This window comes from Rhynchophorus ferrugineus, unplaced genomic scaffold (assembly GCF_030347505.1).
Source record: "Rhynchophorus ferrugineus isolate W39M unplaced genomic scaffold, kcgeb_rfMv2 rfM1, whole genome shotgun sequence".
Classification (NCBI taxonomy): domain Eukaryota; kingdom Metazoa; phylum Arthropoda; class Insecta; order Coleoptera; family Curculionidae; genus Rhynchophorus; species Rhynchophorus ferrugineus.
The window spans coordinates 428,978-453,139 of NW_027472580.1; the positions used below are offsets into that span (position 1 = coordinate 428,978).

Sequence of the window (24,162 nt, forward strand, 5' to 3'; positions counted from 1 at the left end):
GCCATTTTCTCACGTAAAAAGTAAACAATAAAAATGGTTAATGTGGATTATCCCTAAAAGATAAACATATACCATCGCGGACTTTTTTGTAGACCTTTTTATGGTGTACAATACTGTAGTACATTAATTTGATCTAACTCGTAGGGTCAGGCAGCGTTTTTGCTAATTGCTAAATAAGCCTAAAAAATAGGTTAATTTACGACATCACGTTAGAAACCTCTAAAATTAGCAATGTTGCCTTAGTATATTATGCATGTATTATACATATAAACCTTCCTCTTGAATCACTCTATCTATTGAAAAAAACCGCATCAAAATATGTTGCGTAGTTTTAAAAATTTAAGCGCACATAGGGATATAGGGACAGAAAAGGCGACTTTGTTTTATACTATGTAGTGATACACGAGACAACTTTTGGAATGTGAAAATAAAGGTTTATACCGACTTATAGCTTATCCCCCATTCCGGGGTGATACCAATGGGTCATATTATATATGACTGGACTAAATTTATATTTACAATGATTTAAACCTAGATACTTATCTAGGAGGACTCATTGGTCTTTACTTAGTTTTTGAAGCTTTAATCCTTCAGTGTTATTTAAGAGTTGCAGTACATTGGTATTAATATAATTCAGTTAGAGGTTAAGCCTTAAAATTAAAAAATATAAAGCACATTTTTTGGTATAAATAGAACTTATGTCTTGAAAATAATTTTGATTATGTATAAACATATATACAAATGAAGGTGGGGAAAATGTAATTTCTGTTTTGCTAATACACTTTAGAGTCGATTTTTATTTTTAATATTTGTTGAATAAACAATTCATAGCATATTATAGATGTAATGGCAATCAAAATTATTCCATGTGCATCCTAGAATACAGACGCCATAACCTAGCCAGCCAGCATTTTCCCACGCTTTGGAGCATTAGCATTATTTGTACAATCAAAAGTTATAGAGTTTCGAAAATAGAGATTCCAAAAGGTCATTTTTGTTATATTTTGTTTTTTTTAATTTTGGAAACTATAATAACTGTATGCGGTTTATGATTGTTTAACCTGGCCAAACCTCTAACTCCAATATTTTCAACTAGACGATGAATAGGAAAGGTGTTGTTTTCCATCAGGACCACGTTACAGTATCTTTGCACATATATCTTTTATAACTCGCCGGACATTGAAATCAGCGACTATAGAACGACAAAATGTCTTAGATCAAAAGGGATATATATCATTGTATAAAATATAAAATTTATATGAATAAATTTGCTTTGAAAAAACGTAAGAAAAAAACGAAATTATTTTCTCCTTGATCCATTATTTAAAATAATATAAAGTAAATATGGTTCTTCCAACAAGATTCGTTAGAGAAGCTTGACATATACAAATGAATTCGTTATTAATTTCATAATAACATATATTAGTATGCGACACAAAAAGCCACTTTTTATGCAATACCTGTTCGTTGAAGTTCTTCCCGTCTCTTCATTTGAAGATAATAAAATAATAATCATGTTAAGATTATTAACCACCGGCTTGGTTGGCGCATTGGTAAAGGCGACAGTACGATTGTCATACTGTTGCGATATAGTCGCAGGTTCGAATCCAGCAGAAACTTATGTTTGTGATTGTTTAACGTTTGTGAACGTTAAATTGTAGGTCCAGTTAAGAGTTCGTTAAAATATTTGAAATGTAATTAAAGGGACGTATTCTTACTATATTATAAACCATAATAATCATTAATACCATTTATTAGTTGTAATTTATGATTAAGTACTACATCTATAACAATAGAATTTTTATTTATTAATAAATTATTACCAGTCGTTACGCACTTACTTACAATTTGTTTCTATAGTGACTTAGAACTAGGTACTTATCTAAAATGAGAAGACTCATTGATCCTAAAATAAAAGTTAGTAACACTTTTCAGTGTTTTTACCAATTAGTGCCCGCCACATTACACAAAATCACACTGTTTGGTTCTCTTGATTCTGCGTACTAGATCAGTGTTGTCCAAGAGGGGGTGTTAACATGGACGTGAAATCTTTCTTCATGTCTTATTGCAAATCTCTTAATGTTCTCTATAACAGTATAATAATCGAATAATAACAAACGAAATGCAGTAAATAATTAACTTTGAAACATTATCTATATTACTTTTAAAATTTTAACTAGGTTAAAGAAATCTACACACATTTAATACAATACATGTTTATAAAAAAATAACCTTTAAGGGTTAATTTTAATCTTCAAAAAGTATTAAATGTCATGCGACGTAAGATAATTACATAGTACCCATAGTAATTCGAGATAATCCAATAATGATGGTGTAGAAACGGACTTTTTATTAGCTGGCATTAAAAAATTGTATAAGAACGTAGAGCTTTAAAATAAGATAGCTTAATTAAGCAATTATAAAGTGGTTATCAAACAATGACTAAAGGTTATTACAGTTACAAAAATAAATGATATAATTGTGTATTATGAATAAAAATTTTAATTTATCAAGATTATTAAAATTATTACGTAATTGTTACATTATTGTAGTTAAAATATTTACTATTAGTTAACATTTGTATGAAACATTCTTAAAATACATAAAAAACAATATTTAATCTTACAAATGATAACTTATTTTTTAATTGTACATTATTATTGTTTTAAATAGTTATCCAATTCTTATATAGAATATAGTAAATATACATATTACAATTTTGATTACGAATAGGTACTTAATTGAAATTCCAATCCAAATTATATATAGACATGCAAAATTTTTCATTTTTGATCCATCCACCATCATCCGTTTTCATCCATCCAGCAGAACCAGTAACACCAAATTATTATTTTTCTCGTTATATTGCCTTTGCTCAGAATGTACACAATTTATAGCTGAATATTGTATCTCTGAAATAAAATCGTATCTCTAGACATTTTTTCCTGGTACCGTTCAATAACATTTAGATAATATAATATTATAGCAGAATCATAAAATATATATAATAATCCTTGCTTGCAATTTTATCACATATACACTTAGTCCTTTGTCTTTTTGGTCTTATACTATTTGGTGCTTATCAACACGAAGTTGAAGGCACATATTCAACTGTTTCAAAAGCATCTGTGGAAAAACATGTGTTATGATTTTCACTTTTCAAGCCTCTGAATTTAGTTGAGTTAGAATATATATATATATATATATATATATATATATATATATATATATATATATATATATATATATATATATATATATATATATATATATATATATATATATATATATATATATATATATAGAATCAAATGACCAAGACTCTGATAAAATAAATTAATTTTAACCACCATATATTGTAAATAACGCGTTTTCTTTATCGAAAAATAAGAAAATGTCTTAGCGACACATTTGGTAAATAACTTAATAACACGCATGAGCAGAAACTCGTAATTCTGTATCTTTTAATATTAAATTTCAATAAACTTAGATATATACAGCACATTATCCATACAACAAAATTCTAAATAAATACTATTCCTATTTTAAACTCATCTCAATACTAAGAACAAAACAACCTTAAACGGTTTTTGTGCTAGGCATTCAAACCAATCTAAATGAGAACGAGATATAAACTTCTTAAGCTCTTTTCAGCGAAATTATATAGAAACTGTTATTGAATCCATACAGGAATGTATATAAATAGAATGGATTAATAATAAACTGCTCTACATTTAATTATAAACGTTACAATATTTTATTGATATTATTAACATATATTAACATATCAAGTCAAATTTTATATAATAAAAATAAATATGATAAACCTCAACTAATATGATACTAGATATGATCGATTTATATATATATATATATATATATATATATATATATATATATATATATATATATATATATATATATATATATATATATAACTAAGTAGCTATATTTTTCTTTTTGATAAGTTAAGGGAAATGATCTGTAAATATACACATATTGTGTCTTTAAATTCAATTATCGATGTAGATTTTAACGAAAGACTTATATTAAATTTACAATTAGGAATGACATCTTGGTAAAGCAATGATCTTCCACATTTGGGTCCATAATCATCTGTTCGTTATGAAGTGCAAAAATAAACCTTCTTCGGAAGCTTGATGTAGGGGATCATAAGATGTTTCTTGAAGTTTATCGTTATTTACATTTACCATTCTAGTTTTACCTTGAATACTACAAAGGTTAACGCTGTAACAACAAATTTCCTTAAAATTATACACAAACATGGTAAAAAAGAAATATAATCAATCTCTAATGATTCAGATGCGCAAAACATGGTTACGGATGTACCAACTTAAGTTCCCATTATATATATGAGAGTAGAAGTTGGACACGTGGTGAAGTGATAGAAACTAACGGGATCATTTATGATTTTTTCGAGTGATTAATACATTACAGTTGACAATAAAGCTATTCGAGGGAGCCCGGAGAAAGAAGAGACCGTCGAGTTTTTTTTCCAGGATGACCTGCTAGAATCAGCTAGTTTTACGGGCGACAGAGACCCTGGGTTGCGACTGGGATTGTCATATTTGGTTTAACTACCGGGGTTTGTGGATGGGTAGAGGTTTAATCAAGTTGTTCTCATGTTCTAAGGCGCCAAGGGAGAACCCCACACTGAGCACGTTCGTAAAGCTTTTCACGACCGGGATGCCTGATTCTAGGTGTGTATTCACGTTCCTCATAAACCATGGGGCATTGACTAATGCACGGAATTTTTTGGACTGGAACATTTGGACTAATGCAAGTTGTCTCTTAGAGATGTATCTGTACCACAGCTGTGCTTCATAGAGGCAGACTGGACGGACTAGCATTTTATACAGAGTCGCTTTCTAGAGGATTCAGAGTTTGCTTTTTCTGCGGAGGAGTAGGAATGTACATGCCATTGCTTTTGCAAATAGCATGCTTGATTTTGGCTGACCATTGGAATCTACGGTTGAATTTGAGACCGAGATATGATTGACCTTCTAGAGCTAGGGGATAGGAACTTTTTCAATTTGGATGCCGTATGCACGGAATTTCTTCTTACGGTAGAACATAATAGTCTGAGTTTTGCTCGGGTTAATCTCCAGCCGTCAGAATTTGTAGCACGCAATCGCCTGGTTGACTTGGACCTGGAGTCTGTCTCGGATGGCGTCGGGACTGTGACCGGTGGTGAAGAATTATCATCTGTATAAAATGATGTGTGTGATTATTTAGGAAGTAGAAAATCAGCCATGTATCAATCAGGTTGAGTAGGACTGCTGCAGGGCTAGTGGAGCACCTTACGGGACTCCTGCGGAGATTTGTTTTCAACGGGAGTTATCTTCCAAGTATGAAAAGATAAGGGAAATTAGATCATTCGGTAGACATAGTTGATTCGCTTTAAATGTTAGACCGTTGTGCCATGTTTGATCGAAAGCTTTGGATACATTTAGAAAGGTGGCTCCAGTTCTGCGACCTTTTATAAGTGCCTGATGGATAGTTGCTATTGGTATCCGTCGACTATCTGTGGCGGAGTTTTTGTAGGTTGAGCTCCATCTTCATCCTTGGGGGGACGTGGGTGTTTTCTCTTTTAGTGTTGGGAATTCCATAATTATGTGAAAATCTTTTGTTTCTTGATAATCCCATACTATTTGGAAATACCAATTCAGATTGTTGTTATTGCTATTTGTTCGGATACAGGATGGATTCTCACATATATTTCTGTTTTTTGGTTGAAAATTGCGAATCTGAATGACTAAAAACTGATGCGACTGTTTTGGACTTCAATTTTAAGATTCGTAAGATTTAACCAACATAACTAAAAAGCATCTGCCCCCTAGGTATCGTAAATTATTCAAAACCATCCAACCGCGTATTATAATCGATACTGTCCGCTAACGATTTCCGGTTTAAAACGTTCCGACCACGTTGCTTCTTCGAAACAACGCGATGCAGCTTAATTTCAAAGAAAAATCTCGATTATCGAAAGACAGGTTGGGGGAAAAAAGCCGCGCGATCAAAATAATCCGTGTTTGCCATATTTCCTGCGCAGTTGCCGGTCCGAATAATTTATGGGAGCAAGCGGAACGACATGGCATACGGCCTGACACGAGAAATAAACATTATTTTTTCTCTTTAAATTCGAGTTGATTTACCGATGGAACACGTGAAGTAGTCGGACTGGTCCGGCTTGTGTTAAGGGGCTATACGATAGGAAAAACTAACGGATAATCGCAGACGATACCTTGAGCTCGCAGTAAATCGAGGACTTTTGGTTAAATTTAATCAAATGGAATATGATATCTCAGAATATTGTAAACAGGCTTCTTAATAATACTTTTTTAAAATTAATTACAACTTACATTATAGATGCTTAGTACAACCTTAATTTACAAATTATTGTATAACTAAATTTTTACAGAGTTTTTTAAAATTAATGCTCCTAGTGTTTCATTAATATTCCCAGTGGGTAATAAGTATTTCTTGTGATAACTATTATATACAATCACTTCGTTAAGTGATTTCCTGTGTAAAATGTCTTGTTTTAAAGTCTACATATGTCTATTAATTATATCGGATGGCATAAAACATTTTAGTCGACACACTTCACTACTATGCCACACATTTAGCTGATTTGCAAGTACATTACACTAATACTTTTTCGAAGTATTTAACACAAACATTTTGAAGTATTCTCTTTTCGGGTTCTAAACGTATATTGCTCCATATTACTTTATTAGAGACGACATTAGAGTACGAAGCATCAACAATAGCGCGCAACACTCATTTTGGAACCGTTGAATGGCTATATTAGACTGGCTGACAGTAATTGGATTTCATATCACCATATAGGCTTAAATGTTGATTCTTACAGCAATGTCTTGTGTATCTAATGATAGCTTACTTTCGTTTTCCAATAATGTGCTTATTCCTTGTCTGTCTAGATGTATGTCAGTATGCTCTGCCTGGACCAGTTGATATTCACTGGTGGGCAGGGTTAAAATTGCTCGGATAGATTTTATTTAATTTGCTTTGATTCACCATGTGTTTGGAGATTCTTTGATTCTCAACTCTATAAAGATTATATAATATCAGACAATATCAGTCCTGCGGAATATGTTGGATGTAGCGTGAAATAAGACATTAATAACTGAAAGTGAGCATGAGGGAGATGTTTCATTAAATACATATTTTATAGAAATAAAGACTGATTTTGACATGATTATTTTTAAGGACGAAAATTGGGGGATTTTTTAAAGGTTGCTGTTTGTCTACATTCTCCATTCTGTATATCTATTTGTGTAATTTCAGCAGATAACCTGCTTTTGGAAATATATCTCTACAATTTGTATACATTATACTGCGAGGTCAATTCTGAAAATGTAGAAAGCATTGAGGTTATGAAGCAAAAGCATGAAGAGCTTTCAACGTCAATCCAATGTCAGTTAATCGTAATGCAAATTTTATCACTAGAAAAGTCCCTGTTATTGAGTAGCTAAATATATACGTAAGAAGAATTTTTTATAATGCCAAAATAAATCTAATCATATAAAAGTTAATAGCAAGATCAATATCAAAATGTTGGGGTAACTGTTGGGGAATTTTGCTTTCGTACATTTCTTGTTCATAGGTTGTGATCGACTTATTGCTAACATTATTTTTTTAAATTTCAGGTAGGAAATGGTCATAAGTATTTTCAGCATCATCTAGTGGTGAGTTATATATTTACAGTTAATTATAGTAATAAAGTAAAGAAGTGTGGGGAATTATAAAACACTGTTTTTTATGTTATAGATTTTATTATTGAAACTAAAATTTAAAAATAACATGGACAAATTTAAGCGAACAAAGTAAAAAGTTCACATTGTGCTGTTCCATAAAAGCACATTATTTGGTCGTAGGTTATATTAAACTTATATTATTATTGTTTACGTTATATTGATACAACAATTACGAATTTTTGTATGACTTTTATTTTATATATTAAATAATTCATTTACTTATTTAAAAATATACGTAATATAACTCGTATACAGCTCTATATAAAAATATATTGCCAGAAATTAAAAATAGAAAAAAATGCTGGAGCTGATTGATTACACTTTTCTTTAAATAATTAGAGCAAGGTAAACATCATCAATATATTGAGGCAATGAATAATAATGGCAATACAATTATTCAATATAATATTTTAGGTATATCTTCGTTTTATAGGGATAATCCATACAATATTAGCGACATATATATAAAAGTATAATAATCTATTAAAATTAATATTTTACATTCGGTATATCCCCTTAACGCTGCAACAAGACCCATGAATGTAGGAGCAAATGACTGTAAGAACTATGCAGATCGATTATACGTATCTGCGGATACTCGTTCAGAGCTGAAATCTTTCTCCTTTGTTTCAGTTTCCATTTGTTTTTGTCATAGACGCAAGCGGTCGTTCAGACAAATGAACTCACTTGCTTCACTCTGACTGTAACACCCACAATTCTATTTAAGTTAACACTAAATAATCCATCAGTTTAAACATTTAATGTTGTTAACATTGTACGGTTTATTTTACAGTTTTTAATATTTTAATTCTTGGAGGCCCATGAGGCTTATATATGGGATTACATCGAACTATTAAAATACTGGATTGGTTGTCAATGCTTATCACTGTGTGAATGAAGATCAGCTCTCTAATCTCCAAATTGAGTGGGCCCAAGACACTATCCAATATTTACCAATAAAAGACAAAATGACATAAGTTTCCGAAGATTGAAACCAACAAAATCTCTTAATTTAATAGGATAAAACTATGTTGTTATTGAAAGTATTTCTTTATAGTCGTCACAAGACTGTTGTGATATTGAGCGACTTGGATTATTAACTTATATGAAACAACCAAACGAAAGGTAGAGTAGATAAAACGGTATAAGTTAGATAGAAGGGCATATAGATGCATTTATATATTAGTTAATACAGAAGATTAAAACAAACGAACATAAAAGATATAGAGAACATATAGGATATATAGGAAATAAATGGAAAAGTGCAGGTTTATTTTTCCCAGATAGCTAAAAAGATTTTTCTCAAGATATTTTTTATTAAAGTTCCGAGATTATAAAGAGGTCTCTACAGGCTAGTAAATTGAGAGCTAAAAGAGATATTCACGCCTTATAGTGGTATATATTATACCCCTTGCAATGTTCTGATAACAGCCTGATTAGTTCACTCTCCAAACTTGCCGAAAAAGCGATATTACACGCTTTAAAAGCTTTAGTGATGCACACCACATAATCCCGAACGAACAATTTGGTTTCCGTTCCAGCCATCTTTTTAGATGATGCCAAAGTTTTCGATCAAGTATGGCACCAAGGTCTATTATTCCAATCAAAACATCTTGGGCTACCGAATGACCTAGTCTCCCTGATTCATTCATACTTCGACGGTAGATCCTTTCAAGTAATCAATATCAAAACAACAATACAAATCTCCTCAGGAGTCCCGCATGGTTTTCCACTAGCCCCAGTCCTGTTCAACCTTTATATGGCTGATTTCCCACTTCACAAACATTCACATACATAATTTTGTGCAGATGATACAGCTTTCTTCACCACCGGTTACAGTTAACTGAACCAGGCGATTGCGTGGTACAAATTCTGGCGGCTGCAGATAAATCCGAGCAAAACTCAGGCAATTCTGTTCCACCGTAAATAGTTCTGTGATTATCTCCTCCAAATCGAAAAAGTGTCTATCCCCTGGCTCCAGAAGGTATCATACCTCGGTTTCCAGTTCGACCGCAGGTTCCAAAGTGTTACAGTCCAAAAAAATCCGCGCGTTACTCGATGCCCCATGGTTTTGTGAGGAACGTGAACACACACCTAGTGACAGATGTAAAAAGAATATTTCCACTAAGTGTTTCGAGAAAAAAACACCTCCAATTTTGAGACAAAGTTACGGGAAGAATTGCTGAAATAAAAGTACTTAGTAAAATAATAAGTAAAGAGACTAGTTGCTCTAGCATCTTTAGAAAGTTCATTATAATATTGGGTTTTTAAACCCAAACACCAATGTAATAAATAATCTTACGACAAACTTTCATATATCGGATTAATTATATATCGGTGAATGCTTCATATTTTTGAGATAGAAATCCATGGAAAAAGTTTTTAACCGTGTCGTTTCATTAATTGCCGATCGCATTAATTGCCGTATCACAAAAGTCACTATAATTTCCAATATAATTAGAATTTTGAAAAATTAATATAAACTGCTACTTTTTTCATGACTCTGTGTTACCGTTCACTAATTAACAAAAACCCACACATCTGATTCACTAATCGTTCCCATTTGCAATTAGTCTTTGTCCAATGTCTGGAAACATAGAGCTTGCATGTTTGAACTCACTGACGCATTTATTATAGTAAACCATGAATATAGTTTTCGGGGAAGCTGATCGAATCTGTTTAACTTAGAAATAAAAATATTTTTGATTATATTTGATCGAGCGTTTAGTTTTGTTTGATGATTAAACGCGTCTGCTTTAAATGAAATTTTGGGAATTACATTTGACTCAGAAGTTGCATTAGACTGTCATTGTTATATATAAAAAATTGCTACATGTTAAGTTATTTTTCAACGCAAGATTAATTCTTAAAAAACGTAAAATGATTCTCGTTTTTTAATGGTAATCCAATTATAATTTGCAGCTGTTTGTAATCCACTTTTCACCATCTATAATTATTTGTAAATAATTTCTATTCTTAAATGGAAATTAAGTCTATTACATTTTTCATTGTTAGTTTACTTGGAACCTAAATATAATTTTTTTTGTAAGTAATCTTCCCTGATATGCTTAAGGACTTCATCTACTAGCAATTTCTGCTGGCGAGTAAATTCTGACACTGGAGTCCACTTAAATCTGAGTCTCCGTTTTCGTATACCCATTTTGATCTTTGACTAAGTAAACAAATGACAGTACCTTTATATCTGGAATGTTTTATGGACTATTGCCTTTCAAATGTATCTATCTATAATATGGATTCATTAAAGAAGAAAAAATATACGTTGAATAAAAAGAAAACATTTATTTCTGGCGCAAATTAGATATTAGTTTCAAATATTGAAGAACTTAAATTAAAGTTATAAGAAAAATAGGATTAAGTAAAGCCACAAAGACTTAAAAATAGTAAATAATTATGATTAGTGGTTCAGAAGTTTGGCTCTAATATTTCTATCTGCTATCTGATTTGTTGCTAGGTTTATAGAGAAAAGATCCAACCAAGTGTGGCTTCCTTTCTTAGATGGGATATGTGCGCTTGGACTTGTTGGTTCCCTCTTGCTGTTTTATTGATTTTAATAACCTGTTTATGTCGTTTTTTTCACAGTTAAAATCATATAACACTTTTTCTACAGTTTGTTGACAATGACACATGACAAATGACAATAAACTAAACTGCTAAAATGTCTTAAACTAATCCTACTTACAGGAAATTAACAACATACCACAAAATAACTTCCGAAGTGGTCCCAGTGGAACCAAGTCAGGATATGATAGGAAGAAAGTGGGGAAATCGAGGGAAACGCCCAAACTTCAAAGGCACGTTCAAAGTTTTCACATATTTTTAATCTAAAATAATCAGATATTTGTGTATAATGTTATTGCTGAGCTGATGTGTCGGCAAATCAGAAGTCGTTCAATGCAAAAGCTATTCAGTTTGCTTTTTAAACACTAACTATAGCATATAAAACCTTGTAGAAATATTGTAGACAACTGCTTCTATGGTGTGTTGGTTAAAGCGTTTAGTTCCCAAACGGAGTGGGCCGTTCTATTCCCGATGGGGACAATACCCTTTTGTTGTTGTTTGCTTAGAAACTCATCTAGGCTAGGTAGCGAACCCTGGGGGCTGAAGTGTTATTTATTTTCAATCATTGTTTCTTTATTCATATTTTTCCTTATATGGGCTGCACCTTTACTTGACCTACCCGCAGTAATATTAAATAAAATAACCGCGTAAAAAAGTAAAATAATAATATCATTTTGTGACATATACACAAAATTAAATTACCAACAAAACAAATCTAATTTGTTGCTTCGCACCAACTGCAAAGTGATCCGTTGATAGTAGTTAAAATAATGTTGTAAATAGATAAATAGGTTTAGATAGCTATAGTATTAAGCTAAATTGTATGTATATTAATTATTAATTAGTTGTTATAATAATTATTATGTACTTACTTTATTTTTAAAAATTTTTTTGTGTTAAAAATCTAAATTTGATTATTTTTTAATTTTCAGTGAGTTTCTTATTAATTTTTTGAAGTCGATTCAATTTTTTTGTTAAAAATATTTTATATCGAAATTATGTTATTCAAGTGAGTTCTGCTGTGAGTTTTGCCGCATTAGTTTCATGTTGTCTAGCCAATCCTTTGTATCGTTCATTGGTGGGTTTGTTAAATTTTGGTTTCTCTCACTATTCCCCTTCCTCGATGGTGTTTACTGGATGCTGTCATTACCGTGAACACTGTCGCTCGTGAACAACATTTGGAGGATCATACATTTCACCGATCGCTTGTTTTAACCGCAGAACAAAGCGTGTATTATACTTAAGTTTAAGTTTAACAACATATTAATCAATAATGTGGAACACCATATATATTAGACTAGCGACCCGCCCTGGCTTCGCACGGGTGCAATGCTGATATTAAATTAAATACACTACAGAAAAAATATGAACGTTGTATATAAAAACATAGCGGCCCGCTCCGACTTTGCACGGGCATAAAATATATATGCCTATGCCACTCAATGAAAACATGATTAAAATCGATCCAGTATTTTTGGTTCATTCATTACTGCCCTTGGCCTGCACGCATTAAATTTGGAGTAAAACAATTCCTCTTTCCCTATACTTACTATGAAGATTTCCTGCTATCTTTGGGATATCTAAATTCATACAATTTTTATTACATTACACATTTTTAAACGCAAATTTTAAATTTGTAATATCTTCGAAAATATTTATTTAATTTACATGCTGTAAGGAACCATATTGATCTATATTAATTGCACACTGTATTTAAGGTACTTAATTCGATAAGGATTAATGCCGTATTGCTTAAAATAGCTTCGTAAACAAGCCATTTTCTCACGTAAAAAGTAAACAATAAAAATGGTTAATGTGGGTTATCCCTAAAAGATAAACATATACCATCGCGGACTTTTTTGTAGACCTTTTTATGGTATACAATACTGTAGTACATTAATTTGATCTAACTCGTAGGGTTAGGCAGCGTTTTTGCTAATTGCTAAATAAGCCTAAAAAAATAGGTTAATTTACGACATCACGTTAGAAACCTCTAAAATTAGCAATGTTGCCTTAGTATATTATGCATGTATTATACATATAACCCTTCCTCTTGAATCACTCTATCTATTGAAAAAAACCGCATCAAAATCCGTTGCGTAGTTTTAAAGATTTAAGCGCACATAGGAATATAGGGACAGAAAAGGCGACTTTGTTTTATACTATGTAGTGATAAGACTGGATCCAACATTATATATTAGCTGTTGGATATAGTTTGTAGCATTTCACAAAAGATTCAATAATTAAACGCTAGTTTTAGTATTTTAATTTATCAAAGAGTATGTAACATTAATTTATAGCAAATATGTTGAATTATATGGTAAATAAAATGTTTTTGTGCAGTTTTACTTAGCTATTTTAACAAGACTATCTAAAGTTACTGTATTTTACTATAGTCTATGCTTTAGTTGAACAAACCTATTGAAAGTAATATGTGCATTTTAAAAGAAAATATATGTATAAATTAAATGTAGTATGAAAATATTTCGAATTTTATGAATATGTTTTGCGTACCCAATAATTTTTGAGGTATTTAAAAGAACGAAAAAAAATCTTCAGCCGTATATACAATGCCCGTATGTTAGTTTTGATGGCGCTGATGTTTATCGGCTTAATTAAATGCCTCGTCGTACCAATAATACATCATATTCAATGATTGGGCTAGGTGTGGCGGAATTATTATAATGTCGATTTATTGTACGAACGAATTGTATGCGTGGATGGTTCTGAAATAAAACGACACCAAAATTGAAGGGATATACTGGGTGATTTATTACAATGCCAGTTCGATGTCATTGATATTAAAATGGAGTTTCGCCTATATCAATCACGGGAGATTTCGTACTGTGATGTATCATGTTGGAAATTGAAGTCGATTTGCAACAACAATCACTATATATTCCTAGAAATGGTACTGGTTATACATTTTAGAATAATATAAAGGTGCACGTAAAGGTTTTGTCTAGATTCCGCCACAGATCAGTAGGATATGATACTTATGGTGAGATAATTTTTTTTTGATAACATATTTATTAGATATAATTAGTACAGTCTTAATTATAAATAAATTTATTACTACATTTCATTTGTACTTGGATTAATTCACAAGCAAGACGAGTGCGAGAACATACATCAATATGTATTCCTCAATTATAAAATCACAATAACTTAAGCTATAGTTTACACTAAAGGTATAAACTTTAATACATAAATTACAGTGATAAAGAAATTTATGATGTACTGAATGATGGTAACAAATAATAGTTTTTATGCAGCCTTTATTGCATGAGTGATACGATGCAAACTGTATTTTCAAAAGTTGAGCGGAATTCTATGTATGATAAGTATTTCTTTATTTTACCCTAAGATGCATGTATTTTGAGAATTTTCAAATCCAAATGATCCTTATCAAAGAGGTAAACAATTTGGCACTTTTCCTATACATTTCGATTTGCGTTTTTCTGCCATTTTTAATTTTTTTGCTGCCATATCCTTTCATTCTTTATATGATAAATTAATGAAAATTGCAGGATTTACATATAATTTTATGTTGAATTATAATTAAATAAATTGAATGGTGATATAATAGCTTGCGTATATTATGCAGCATTTAGTTTAGTTATATAATGAAAACTCTATTTCTACATTAAAGTAAATTGTGAATGATCCATATATGTCCATATATGACTATATATGTCCCATACCTTGAAATATTATAAATTGTAATGTAATTTTTTACAGGTTTTGCTTTTTTTCATATATTTTTAGATATTTGTCTTTATCCGAGATACAAAAATAATTGATAAATATTTTAGTAACGCCGATAAATTACCAGAAATTTTCTAAAAACATTACTTATACATTACGAAAATTTAAGAAATTTTATGCAAATTCTACTTTTAGAATTAATTCAGTTTCAGATTGTTCTTTGTTTAGAAATACTTTGCTTAAAGTAAATTTCATAATGAATATATTATTAATATTTGCACATGTGTGACTCAAAATATCACCGGATATAAGCAATAAAGAAATTCTACTGTAAAAGATAAAAATAGTCACAGTTCACTGCTTACCTGAAAACACTGATAACAAAGTTTAAAGTTAACAGGTGTAGTGGTTCTTTTCATAATCTTCCGCCCAACCAATGTACGAACGTGTATTTCTACATTGTCGTGTAACCAAGTTTAGTTCATATGTGAAACGAAATAAGTAACAACGCCTTTCAGTTTCCGTAAAATATATTTTAAGTTATGTTAAATGATTGCCGAGTGGTTATTGTGGACGTGCAAGTTTAGGTTTTTACTCAGGTTTGATATATATTCTGATTTGTCGATAGTGATCATGGTTTGATTGAAGGTCTAAAATACTTACATTTTATTTATTAATATTAATACATTTTATTTCCCCAAAGGGTAAAAAATCGTCACTTTTCCATTTTTACAAGGGATAAGGTGAAAAGTTTAAAATTTAGAATTTCTAACCTATATGACATAAGCAGAAATCCAGTAATTTTTTGAAAATATACTTGACATTTTTTATTACTCTACGTGTGTAAGTTGAAAAGTTTTCGGCCTGATATTGAAATACTGCGATTTTCACCCAAAAAATTATTTTGTTATTTTTATATACAATTCTTCTTGACTTCAACACCAGAGTCCAGAGTATCTCCAAATATCACCGTTTCACATCAGTGAAATTATTTATCCAGCACATTCTTAATTACTGTGATGAATGCCAAGCGCTTCAAAGTTGGGACCTCTGTGAGTGCAAGAGTGCAAGAAGTCTGTGAGTGCCAATTAAGGAGAATAGGAAGGGTGGCCGAGCGAATCGTTCTCAGAATATTGCCACTGCGAAAGCCTTTCGAAGCTACTCATCTCGCTGATATTAACACCTTGTTTCATACATTTTAAAGTCTTCTTTTTACCAACGAGGGTTTATCTGGACTGGGCCTACAGTTTAACGTGGGCTCTGAACCACGGCCCTCGGGATTAAGCTCACCAACTGGCCAGTGACCAACTTATAGACCATCCCAGAAGACATTCGGTCTTATCCTAGTTTTCACTGTTGCTTCTGCGGATATTTACAATTACAATCTCAAAGGTTTGGTTTGAATATGTAGATGAAATATCCAAGTAGCTATAACTGTTTAATTTTTCGAATAAAAATGGTTTCAAACTAATTTAAACTGTTTAAAAAATAACGGTTACACATCGTATATATTAACTTACAATTAGAAATAATTGAAATAAACAAGAAACTTCAAAATAAATTAGTAGATATGACACTAGATATTATTGAAGTTTGATCTTTCGGTGTAGAGTTACGCAAAGTAGTAAAACTACACGATGTATTACTGTTCATTCAGAGCGACATAACGATTTTGTCATAGATATTTGGACGATCTAATAGTCGGATATTATCAGATCAGTTTTCTATTTATAGATAATCATCAAGAAAAAAAAACTAAATGAGTGTCACGAGATTTACACTGTTCAATGGTTCGAAAAATTTCGCTTGGGATAGGTTTAATCACAGAATAAAACCCAATGCAATTCAAATGGAGTACTGTATTATTTTGCGAACTTCAAGAGTGCTTTTTCGAGTAAATCTTTTATAAAGTTCGTTCGTTGATCGATGGGTTAAAGTTTTGTAAGTAAGAAATAGAATAAATTACTTTTTATTTTTATTTGGATTTATTTATGTGTGTCAAAAACTAATCTAACAATTATTTTTGAAAATAATAATATATCGTTTATATTTATAGTTTCATATATTTTTATCCTTTTAAACTATTTTCTTATAAATTTTACGCTAGTAATATCTAGATCCCAAACTTTAGTTTTTTTTAAGTGCAATACTTAAGATAATTATATTTAATTAAATTAACTGTTTTTATTCAACAAATAACTAAAAAAGTAAAAAATATTTTAATTGTAAGAAATCAGCTTATTTATAAAACATATGGTCTCTTAGTTGGGGCACTGGTCAAAGTGACAGGACGCTCTTCCTACTGTTGCGATAGTCGCTGGTTTGAATCCTGCTAGGGCATGGCCGTAAATGTATGATAATTGTTTAGAAGCTAAGAGTATAAAATCTGACAAGGAATTATCCCAATCACGTCAGTAAACAGGCTGTGTAGGACCGAATGGGTACTGGGATGATTTCTAAGTTGATTACTCCCCAGTCAGTAGGTTTAATGCCGACTACCGTGATTCGGAGCTCACGTTAAGCAATATGTCAGATCCAGATAAACCCTAGTTGGTAAAAAAAGACTTATTGATTAAATTCTATTTTGTAATTTCTATTTTATCTATTAAATTAACTTATCGAGATAATTTTGGAGATCAAATTAAGAAAGTTTCCTAAACCGTCTTATCTTTAACAATATTTTTATAAATTTTAATTTTTTATTTGCATTAATGGTTATATATGAAGTGGAATATGAAGTGCTATGTACGAGCGAACAAACAGAAATTGAAATAATTTTGCTCGAAAATAGAAATAATCATACTATTTTGTCAATGCTTCCTGTGATATCTTTCTTAAATATTTTTATAGTAAACTATTACAGTCACAATAATAATAATATTGTTTTAGTTCCAAGAAAATATATAAATAATTTATAATATTAATAAATTTAATTAATTATTGCAAAACTAGCAAAAGAAGTTTCAGTATTCTAATCATAACCATTTTATCTACAAAAAACTTTTTTGTATTCTTAATATTCTGCGTTTCTCCAAATTCCTTATAATATATATATATATATATATATATATATATATATATATATATATATATATATATATATATATATATATATATATATATATATATCTGAGACGTATTTTAAGCAGTTAAATTATCATTATTCAGTAAGTTAACAATAAATTTACAATTTAATAGAAATTCATGTAGCAACTGAATGAACATTTATTTGTAATTTAGCTGTTACATATATATGTTAATTATTAACGATTATCTTAACTATTTTATGGTATATATATATTTTTTAAACGAATTTCAAAAAATATTATTTTAACGACAGCAAGTCATAAAGCCAATGATATATGATTTTTCAGATAGTTCTACCAATGATTTTTTTCGATAATGTGGCTAGTAACCTTCCTGTCTGGAATACATCATAATTCATATTTACGTCAACTTCTGTAATACATACGTTTTTTTATATTTAGTTTTGACAGGAAATTTTGGTTTTATGGTCAATAAACAAAAACATTTCAACTCTTTGCGTCAAACATTTTAGTATCGAAATTTTCTTCCACTTTTAATTTTTTTAATATCATACAGTGATATTAGATTTCAAAGTAAACGTATATTTCGAAATAGGTGGATATGTTGCAATGTGTTGTGCCAAAACTAATAATCCGTCGATAGATATATATATTTACTTTTGCACTAAATATTTTCAGGATATTATTACAGATTTTTTCCGAGTGAATGTCTCCGGTGTATTATGCCTGGATACTTAAATAATCCACCAGTTTAAATTTGGATTGATGCGTCAATAATGTCGCAAGAGGATTAGTTCAGTTCCATGGTTGAGTTCAACTCAAATATATGAGGACATATATTAAGCATAACATACAGTAGCCAATAAAATTACTTTTTATTGTTATTTTTATTTAAAGTGCTTCAGACATTTTTCGGAAATAATATTCTAGTTTTTCCTCATCTCATCATATTACTATTTCAGATTTTTTTAATTAATTGGTTTTCTTGATTTGGCATAAGGAAATTGACAACTGTTTGGTTGTTTTCAAAATTATCGCGGATTTATATTTGTATTACTTTGTCTCCAAATTTCAATATGCCATAGGGAATATTCAAAATAGTATGAACACCTAATATACAGTCTAGTTATTTTGTACACACGTCGTCTAAATTTGTGACGATAAACCGTCGCAATGTTGCCGTATTAACCTTGAGCTTTAGTTAAAATTGGCTTTGACATACAACAAAATTCTAATCTAAATAAAATAATTAAACAAAAATACTGTTATCAAATATAATTTATATTAATATTATAGTAAATCTAATGCATATATTGTCGAAGGACTTAAAACTACAATTAAGTACACAGTTATAATAGTTTGTAGATTAGGGTTGTGTTTGATTATATGTACATTTATCTCTTTACATACATTGTATCCCCTGGAGGTCTGATCCACCAATTGACAATTGTATATCCAAGTAATACATTTCCATTTCATTACCTTTTTTTGCTTAGTTCTTGTGTCCTTCGTACAGTGTTTACTTGTAAAGACATTTTGATATCACCGTATTTCTCCTACGTTTATTCGGTTAATGCCTGTATATGTTACACCTTGCTTGATAAAAGTAGATTTATTCACTGCATCCTTTTTAATACATTTACCAGTTACTATTCTTTCGCTCCTGACATATTTTAACCAAATGCTCACATATATTCCGAACAGTTACAACTGTGTGATATTTGTGCGCATACATCTTTTATACCCTACAATAACATTTCCTGCAGTTATCATATATTAATTATAGACTCACCATTACTGTTTTCCACTCTCATGAACGTGTCTTAGGAATTGGCAACATTGAATAATGTTCAGAAAGTTTTATTCAAGTGAATAACTAAGCTGCTAATTTCCAATTTATCTAATCTTTGTTCACCATCATATGTCAATTTCGTCTGCAATGTGTCTGATTGAGTGCATCCAAACTAAAGGTGTTTTTAACCATTCCTGTTTGTAGCATGAAGTACAATATATCTGCAATGAATTATTAATAAATGTTATGACTAATAAAGCCTAATAATTGTTATTCCAACGTTTACTTTTTTCCATCAACTTTTGTTGTCATAACACTATTTTTGTTACCATCTTGCCGTGAGTGACCATTGAGTATAATGGTATTCTGAAATATCCTGTCTCATCCAAATACATAAATTGAAATAATAAGTCTTCGTTCATTTTATTGTATGCTTTTAAAAATTGTATTCTTTTAACAGCAATATCCGGAAGTTCTATTAGACCTCTTCGTTACTTTTCAGATTAACAATTTCCTTATAAGTAATTGTATTAAATTATGCTTGTATTAAAAAACTACTCACTGCTTTTATACATTGCGTATATTTAATCTCTGATAGAGCTAACATGAAGCTGATCTTGATTCATCACTCGCTTCGTATGAGGACGGTTTTATGACGGTGAATTCAAAATTATATTTTTAATTTTTGAGATATTTCAGTGACCGTGTCCATACTAATATTCAGTGTATCTACAACACGCTAATTGGAGACGCAATCTGTTCTGTCTTGCTTAAGAGTAATAATAAGCAGCGATTTGAAATGTATCAAAACAAGCAAAGCATTAAAATACCGTTGGCTGGTTTATAACCACTTATCAGTTTTGTGTTCAAGCTAGTTCGGTTACATGTTCGAACTTATCAGACATCCTTGGGTCTCAATTTAATTAGAATATAATAATGTGGGAAGGAGAATATTGTATGATTCTAAAACTAATTTACAGTTTGCGACAGGCAGTACATTAAACATCTTGATGACGTATGTACAAAAAGTTTTGGATGGACTATGTACACAATATTTATTTATTAAAAAGATTTGCTTTTAAAGCAGCTAGTTTTCAACGAAATGTTGTAAAATTCTGGTACTAATTGCTAATTGCTTCAATGATGTTGGAGATGGATATAGTGCGAACACTCTCTGCTCTAAAATTCCCCATAACGGTTCAGTCTTATGTTATGGCCAGGGAAAATGTTTGATGACATTCCAATGTTTCTCAAATTAAGACTGAATCTGTTTGGCTATTTGTATGGTTGCATTATCATCATAGAATATGACAGTTATTCAGATTTCATAGAAAGAACTTTATCATTGAGAATGTCAAGACATTCATTCGGAGTAACTCGGCCAATGATGTGAATGAGAGGACCAGCTGAATATCAATTTCAAAATATCACTTTTGAAACATATTGTACATGTTGTATGATAGACTGTAGACTGTAAGAGGGTGCATGGCTCGAAGTCTCACAAAAATATTGGTAAAATAAGTATTCGAAAGAGGCGTATTTTAGTATTGATTGTAATATTTCCTATTTTCCACGCGTGTCAGCTTAGAGGACCAAAAGCTCCAGCAGCGGGATTACTTCAGCAGTAATGTATTATTGACCCCAAGCAGCTCTATTCAGAGATCTGAGGCTTACAGTAATAGGCGATCTAGTGGTTGTCAAAGAATATCGACAAATATATGCTAATAGCTTTTCTAAATTAAATTTTCTTTTAAAATTTCTGTAAATATTAATAAACAATACTATAAATATTAACTCTAAACAATTTTACATATTTTTTCTTAGAGAAGTATATCACTACATAGTATAAAACAAAGTCGCCTTTTCTGTCCCTATATCCCTATGTGCGCTTAAATCTTTAAAACTACGCAACGGATTTTGATGCGGTTTTTTTCAATAGATAGAGTGATTCAAGAGGAAGGTTTATATGTATAATACATGCATAATATGCTAAGGCAACATTGCTAATTTTAGAGGTTTCTAACGTGATGTCGTAAATTAACCTATTTTTTTAGGCTTATTTAGCAATTAGCAAAAACGCTGCCTAACCCTACGAGTTAGATCAAATTAATGTACTACAGTATTGTACACCATAAAAAGGTCTACAAAAAAGTCCGCGATGGTATATGTTTATCTTTTAGGGATAACCCACATTAACCATTTTTATTGTTTACTTTTTACGTGAGAAAATGGCTTATTTACGAAGCTATTTTAAGCAATACGTCATTAATCCTTATCGAATTAAGTACCTTAAATACAGTGTGCAATTAATATAGATCAATATGGTTCCTTACAGCATGTAAATTAAACAAATATTTTCGGAGATATTACAAATTTAAAATTTGCGTTTAAAAATGTGTAATATAATAAAAATTATATGAATTTAGATATTCCAAAGATAGCAGGAAATCTTCATAGTAAGTATAGGGGAAGAGGAATTGTTTTACTCCAAATTTAATGCGTGCAGGCCAAGGGCAGTAATGAATGAACCAAAAATACTGGATCGATTTTAATCATGTTTTCATTGAGTGACATAGGCATATATATTTTATGCCCGTGCAAAGTCGGAGCGGGCCGCTATGTTTTTATATACAACGTTCATATTTTTTCTGTAGTGTATTTAATTTAGTATCAGCATTGCACCCGTGCGAAGCCGGGGCGGGTCGCTAGTAAATAATAACTAGACATTTAAGTTCTATTATTACCATATTCAGGAATATCAGCACAGTGATGTTAGCAGTTGGAATCGGTTTTGAAAATAAGCAGCTTTGTACTAAAAATACGGTGGGAACTATGTAATATGAAAAAAAAACACTACGAATTAATTTCAACACCTAAAACCTTTGGTTTTTATAGCTGTTATGAATAATATATTTAATATGCTGTCTCAAATATGTAATAATCAGACACCTAATCGTTCAAAACCTAGAAAAACAACCAGTAATTATCAGGTCGATGTTTTTGAATCTTTTAATAAACTTGTCCAAAAAAATCTCTAGGGAACCTTGTCAACGAGAACATTAGTTTGCTTTAAATCTGTCATCGGTGGTCAGGACAAATATTGATTAATATCTCCTTTTGGCTGATACGAAATATATTAGTTATGATAAGCCAATGTAAAATAGAATGTGTTTAAAAAGCCACAAAAATATTTCACGACCTTGTTGTCACGTATGGCCAACCTCTTGGAGATTGATTATAATAAAAAATATTGAAACTTATTCTTATGTTTGAATGAGTCGAATAGAAAGTTATTACAACAATAAGTGAAATAATATTATTTATATTGTAAATATATACATACAGACGCTCCTGCTAACCTAACATCATTTTTTGCTCTTTATGAAAGTGAGAGATTACACATTTCACCAATTGCCAACTGATCACTTTCAAGTCGGTACAAGCAACAAATTAGATTTGTTTTGTTCTTAATTTAATTTTGTGTCAATGTCACAAGATCATATTATTATTTATGTAATGTTTGGGCTCGGCAATGACTTCCAACTGATCAGTTGGTAGTAGTTAAAATAATATTATGAATAGATAAATAGGTTTAGTTAGTAGTTATTTTATTCATATTTTATTTTAAAACATTTTCTTGTGTTAAAAGCTTGAGATATTTTTTACATTTTAGAAGTTGGATCAATTTTTTGCGTAAAAATAATTTATATTTCTCTTTTTAGTATTAGATATTTACTGATTAAATAAAAATCGTATAAGGAAAAGTAGGATTACAGAAACAATATTTGAAAATTAGGAGCTTTACGCCCCGGGATCCGCTACCTAGCCTACATGATTTGACAAAAGAATAAAATAAGAATTTTGAAAATTGGTTCATAATTGACGCAGAAATCGGTGAACATACATAAAAATATATACAGTCGAATATAAAACCTCGTCCTATTTTGAACTTGGTTAATAAATAATGCATTTGCTTCTGAGGTTTTTGAGATTTTTGGATGAAAAATTGAATTAAACAAATCAATCAATTTTTACAAAATTTTGTATCACACCTTGGTATTCACTTAAACCACTCATCACTATAAATACCATAAATTTTGATAGCCATGCGCTGCCTGTTTTTCTCTTCGGTAGTAAAAAGTAATATTTTTTTTATAACATCTTTATTAGATACGCTTAGTACAATCTTAATTTACAATTAATTTATTACTACTTTTCTTATGTACTTGGATTA

At 30.5% G+C, this 24,162-nt stretch overlaps 1 protein-coding gene across 5 annotated transcripts in view; it reads left to right on the forward strand.

Annotated features, from left to right (window-relative positions):
• Positions 1 to 24,162, forward strand: part of dgo (ankyrin repeat domain containing protein 6 diego) — a 322,131-nt gene that overhangs the window by 87,055 nt on the left and 210,914 nt on the right. The window contains exon 1 of one of the 5 annotated variants that reach the window (XM_076413676.1): positions 7,596 to 7,733. The exons of the other annotated variants lie outside the window; for them this stretch is intronic. The gene's annotated coding sequence lies outside the window, so the exon portion shown is untranslated. Of the gene's footprint in view, positions 1 to 7,595; positions 7,734 to 24,162 lie in introns of those variants that run through there. 5 annotated transcript variants of the gene reach the window in all.